The sequence below is a fragment of the Convolutriloba macropyga genome, unplaced genomic scaffold (assembly GCF_964194025.1).
Source record: "Convolutriloba macropyga unplaced genomic scaffold, txConMacr16.3 SCAFFOLD_2456, whole genome shotgun sequence".
Classification (NCBI taxonomy): domain Eukaryota; kingdom Metazoa; phylum Xenacoelomorpha; order Acoela; family Convolutidae; genus Convolutriloba; species Convolutriloba macropyga.
This window is the reverse complement of record NW_027452423.1, coordinates 8,813-15,000: the sequence shown is the minus strand read 5'-3', so window position 1 is coordinate 15,000 and position 6,188 is coordinate 8,813. Positions and strand designations below refer to the sequence as shown.

The 6,188-nt window shown below is 41.8% G+C and overlaps 1 non-coding gene and 1 pseudogene across 1 annotated transcript in view; both read right to left on the bottom strand.

Moving 5' to 3' along the window:
* Positions 1-243, bottom strand: part of LOC142357470 (large subunit ribosomal RNA) — a 3,522-nt gene extending 3,279 nt beyond the window's left edge. Inside the window, exon 1 of the ribosomal RNA XR_012761613.1 lies at positions 1-243. This exon is cut by the window's left edge and continues 3,279 nt beyond it. This is a non-coding gene — a ribosomal RNA (large subunit ribosomal RNA).
* Positions 244-1,926: 1,683 nt separating this feature from the next.
* On the bottom strand, positions 1,927-2,078 carry LOC142357469 (5.8S ribosomal RNA; annotated as a pseudogene).
* Positions 2,079-6,188: the final 4,110 nt, after the last annotated feature.

Here is a 6,188-nt window from a genome sequence, read left to right as displayed (position 1 = left end):
TGGTATCGAAAATGACCTTTACAGGATTTTCACCTTCTTTGATGCTACTTTCCAGTAGACATCAGGACAAATTCACCAGTCTAGCATCAAACCATACCGGACACCGAGAAATGTTGCCATTTCTCTTCCCGATGAGCTTTTCCCTGTTCATTCGCCATTACTAAGGGATTCTCAGTTGATTTCTTTTCCTCCCCTTACTGATATGCTTAAGTTAAGGGGGTTCTCTCGCCCAATTCAGGTTATGTAGTTGATTGTCTCTTAATTGGTTCACTGACCAATATGAGACAGAAACCGATTCAGCAGTTTTGTTCGCTACTACTATCAAACACAGGTCGAAGTTTCCATTCAGTCATTAATTCCAACTTTCAAATGTTGTTGTTTCAGCTTTCGCTTACTAGAAGCAACATAATACTCGCTGCAATACAGACCTCGGGAAACCCTCACCGTGAATAAGGTTCACTCACATATTTCACTACATTTTGCGTGGGATTGGAGATGAGGCTACTCGTTCTTGCTCAGTACTAGGCTGAAAATTAACGAAACTTCGTTACAAACGTTCACATGTTGATGTTTCCGCTTTCGCGTACTCGAAACAACATAATACTAGTCTTTGTAATTTAGTTTCATAATTTCAACTGTTCTCATGCAGAATTTTTGCTCATTCTTATCCCAAATTTTGACCTGGCTACTAGTTACACTCCTTGTACTTATTGCAAAATGACCACAAATTTCAACAGCTTTCACATGTTGCTGTTTCGGCTTTCGCTTACTACAGTCAACATAATACTCGTTGCAAAATAAGTGCTCGGCATCTGCAATTTTCCAAAGACGAAGTTTCGCCAGTTCAATTTTCGCTCGCCAATTATGGCTACTAATTCACACGGTACTGAGCTCAACAACATTAAATTTGTTCAGCAAGACTTTCACATGTTGATGTTTTGGCTTTCGCCTACTAGAAGCAACATAATACTCGTCTTGTTAGCTCATTCAATGAGAATAGCTTTTCCCGTTGAGAATTTTTGCCTTCAATTGGCGTTGTAGTGAGTTTGGCTACTCAGATCACCAAATACTTGTGACAATTCGAACCAGAAATGTTTTCAATTTTCACATGCTGATGTTTCGGATTCAACCTACTAGAAGCAGCATAATACTTGTATTCAACAATTTCTGTATCAAATCCCAGTTTTCTCTGGTGCATCTTTGCCAAACTATTCCAAACTGCCTGAGTCTGAATACCAATTACAGGTACTAGTAAATGCACGTTACTAAGGACTATATAGTTCTAGGTTACTGTACACAACGACGTTCACATGTTGATGTTTCAGCTGCCGCTTACTAGAAACAACATAATACTTATCGTGCATACCTTTCCATAACTTGTCCTTTTCAGATGCATTAGTTTCCCTTTGTCTTGGCTTCTACAGTCAGACTGGCTACTAGTAACAGCACAGTACTAATCACATATCGTTCTACAGTTTGCAGACAACTTTCACATGTTGATGTTTCAGCTTTCGCCTACTAGAAACAACATAATACTCGCTGTATACATTTGTAGTTCTCTATGTAACTTTCATGTGAAGAAGTTTCGCCAGTCTTTTTGACTGTCTCAAATCTGAGTCATGCTTAGGCTACTAGTTGCTTCATAGTACTTATCGCCTCGAGATCATTGAACAAAACTTGATTTTCACATGTTGCTGTTTCAGCTTCCGCTTACTAGAAACAACATAATACTAGTCTCATTAAGTTCCGTCTCTTTGCAATTTTCTTATGAAGAAAATTCGCCATCACAATGACTCCAGCAGTTCTTGATCAAGGAATGCAATCATTGATCAGAATGCTATTATTTGAATCGGTTCTGCTTTAAGTGTTCCAATTTTATTGGAAGCACCAACAATAGAACATCAATGTGTTCAATCGAGAGTTATATAACCCTGAATCGGACGCAGTCAACAGCCGAAGCCGAGACCGCCTTTTGCGTTAGAGAGGTCGGTAAACAAATCTTGCGATTCATACCGAATTAACACATATAGCTGTGCTCCTCTTCGTAAAGCGAGCCAAGTGATCCCCTGTTGAAGGATGTATTTGGACCAATCTAGTAGCATTTGGTTTCCAACAAGCTCTCCCAAGTTAGCTTACTTATTGGGCTTTTCAACCAATTCGGTTGGCTACAAGCATCATCAAAGTACTAGCCACAGTTTGATCGCAAAATTCTACGACTTTCACATGTTGATGTTTCGGCTTGCGCTTAGCCTACTATAAGCAACATAATACTAGTCATATCATAGAGCGTGATCAGCTTGTGACGTTCTCATGATGAAGTTTCACCAACAGTGTCTCACTTCGAGCTTAAATCCAGCTACTAGTAACTACACAGTACTGACTGCAACGATAACTTTTATCTATACCTTTCACATGCTGCGCTTTCGGCCAGGGCCTACTAACGTCAACATAATACTCGATATAAACTTTTGTTCATGATGCAGCTTCCCCATGCAGAAGTTTCGCCTTCAAATGCTCTCTTGGCCATATGACGTAAGAAAAGGTTACTAGTAACATCACAGTACTAGCCACAGTTTGATTGCAAAATTCTACGACTTTCACATGTTGATGTTTCGGCTTGCGCTTAGCCTACTAGAAGCAACATAATACTAGTCATATCATAGAGCGTGATCAGCTTGTGACGTTCTCATGATGAAGTTTCACCAACAGTGTCTCATTTCGAGCTTAAATCCAGCTACTAGTAACTACACAGTACTGACTGCAACGCTAACTTTTATCTATACCTTTCACATGCTGCGCTTTCGGCCAGGGCCTACTAACGTCAACATAATACTCGATATAAACTTTTGTTCATGATGCAGCTTCCCCATGCAGAAGTTTCGCCTTCAAATGCTCTCTTGGCCATATGACGTAACACAAGGTTACTAGTAACATCACAGTACTAGCCACAATTTGATCGCAAAATTCTACGACTTTCACATGTTGATGTTTCGGCTTGCGCTTAGCCTACTATAAGCAACATAATACTAGTCATATCATAGAGCGTGATCAGCTTGTGACGTTCTCATGATGAAGTTTCACCAACAGTGTCTCACTTCGAGCTTAAATCCAGCTACTAGTAACTACACAGTACTGACTGCAACGATAACTTTTATCTATACCTTTCACATGCTGCGCTTTCGGCCAGGGCCTACTAACGTCAACATAATACTCGATATAAACTTTTGTTCATGATGCAGCTTCCCCATGCAGAAGTTTCGCCTTCAAATGCTCTCTTGGCCATATGACGTAAGAAAAGGTTACTAGTAACATCACAGTACTAGCCACAGTTTGATTGCAAAATTCTACGACTTTCACATGTTGATGTTTCGGCTTGCGCTTAGCCTACTAGAAGCAACATAATACTAGTCATATCATAGAGCGTGATCAGCTTGTGACGTTCTCATGATGAAGTTTCACCAACAGTGTCTCATTTCGAGCTTAAATCCAGCTACTAGTAACTACACAGTACTGACTGCAACGCTAACTTTTATCTATACCTTTCACATGCTGCGCTTTCGGCCAGGGCCTACTAACGTCAACATAATACTCGATATAAACTTTTGTTCATGATGCAGCTTCCCCATGCAGAAGTTTCGCCTTCAAATGCTCTCTTGGCCATATGACGTAACACAAGGTTACTAGTAACATCACAGTACTAGCCACAATTTGATCGCAAAATTCTACGACTTTCACATGTTGATGTTTCGGCTTGCGCTTAGCCTACTAGAAGCAACATAATACTAGTCATATCATGGAGCGTGATCAGCTTGTGACGTTCTCATGATGAAGTTTCACCAACAGTGTCTCATTTCGAGCTTAAATCCAGCTACTAGTAACTACACAGTACTGACTGCAACGATAACTTTTATCTATACCTTTCACATGCTGCGCTTTCGGCCAGGGCCTACTAATGTCAACATAATACTCGATATAAACTTTTGTTCATGATGCAGCTTCCCCATGCAGAAGTTTCGCCTTCAAATGCTCTCTTGGCCATATGACGTAACACAAGGTTACTAGTAACATCACAGTACTAGCCACAATTTGATCGCAAAATTCTACGACTTTCACATGTTGATGTTTCGGCTTGCGCTTAGCCTACTAGAAGCAACATAATACTAGTCATATCATAGAGCTTGATCAGCTTGTGACATTCTCATGATGAAGTTTCACCAACAGTGTCTCATTTTGAGCTTAAATCCAGCTACTAGTAACTACACAGTACTGACTGCAACAATAACTTTTATCTATACCTTTCACATGCTGCGTTTTCGGCCAAGGCCTACTAACGTCAACATAATACTCGATATAAAATTTTGATCATGATGCAGCTTTCCCATGCAGAAGTTTCGCCTTCAAATGCTCTCTTGGCCATATGACGGAACACCAGGTTACTAGTAACATCACAGTACTAGCCACAGTTTGATTGCAAAATTCTACGACTTTCACATGTTGATGTTTCGGCTTGCGCTTAGCCTACTAGAAGCAACATAATACTAGTCATATCATAGAGCGTGATCAGCTTGTGACGTTCTCATGATGAAGTTTCACCAATAGTGTTTCATTCGAATTGGTTCTGCTTTAAGCTCTCCAATTGTTTTGGATGAACCAGTTTTGCCCTTCGAAGCCACTTTTGTGAGCTTTTGTGGGTCTTTACCAAGAGGATATACCTCAAGGCCTCTTTCAATTCCTTTAAGTTCTTTCAACTCCTTTACAGTTTCTAGGTTCACATAGCTGCAAACCTTATTTCTAGTTTTAAGTCTGGCCAACTTGGGGAGAGTTGGTGCAGACCGTGACCAATTCTAGTAGGATGCCACAACAAGAATGTGATCAACTTAGCTTGTCGATGAACCTGCCCCACATTCAAACAACTCTATCGCCTTTTCCTCGTATAGTTATATGCGAGGGCCTCTCATAGAGAGCGCTGTTAGCAACCTTTTCCACATAGACGATAAAGTTGTGAGTGTTTTGCACATGGCTGTTGTCATCACCACGTGACGAGTCAACTCAGCTTGACTCTCTACACTCCGACAAGCTTTGCACATACGCCTTTAGTTCAGTATGTGTCTTTAATCTGACTCCGGTGCCTCAAGCCGGAAAAATTGTCAGATTATGATCATTATCGGTTAGTCATCCCGATGCAAGATCGTATCGTACTGTCTTTGTCTACCTCCAGATTCCGAAGAACAGGAGGAGACTCTCCCAGACCTACATATCTGGGAGAATGTTCAGAGGGCGAGAAGCTGTGGATTACTCTCCCCTAAGAACTGACTAAACTTTACCCTCGTCCAAGGTAAGTTTATTTTAGCTAGCCTTCTATGTAAAGGATCTGAGGCTAAGCTGTGTTTTTTCGAGCCTTTGGCTCGGAGCAAGTTCAGTGGGCGCCCCGAGTAGCTCAACTCTTTCCCACTGAACAGCGCAACGCTCTGTCACTCGCTGGGATTTTTGCGTGTCGGTTCTAACCACGCGACTTGTGGACCTTTTTAGGCCTTTCTCATTCACAAGTCTATAGCTGGGCATCTATAACCCAGCTTCTGAGATCTAGATAGCTGCAGTTCTGCTAGGCTGCTTTTGCTAACTAGTCTCCCTTTAAGCAGTCCCTTGCCATGACTGCTGAACTATGTATCCACACAAGTAGTTTTTGAGCTCGATACATAATTCGAGATTGGTTGCCAAGCAATCTCTAGCGACAGAGCGTCATGCGCACTACAGACATGGCCTCTACCAGCAGCCATGCCCGAAGGAATCAATCACTGATCCTTCCGCAGGTTCCCCTACGGAAACCTTGTTACGACTTTTACTTCCTCTAGACAATTAAGCTCGATCCGCTTCATCCCGTTGCCGGAGACCGAAGTCCCAACAGTAGGAATTTGCAATTCTTGCTTAACTATCCAATCAGTAGTAGCGACGGGCGGTGTGTACAAAGGGCAGGGACGTAATCCCTATGAGTTGTTGACTCATAAGTACCAGGAATTCCTGGTTCACGTCTGCAAGTTACAACAGACGATCCCCTTGAAGCGCTGTACTTTTCTCTGATTGCCCAGTCCATTTCGGACCAAGGGCTGAGTACTCAATCTAAAAGTACACAGTGTAGCGCGCGTGCAGTCCAGAACATCTAAGGGCATCACAGACCTGTTATAGCCTCA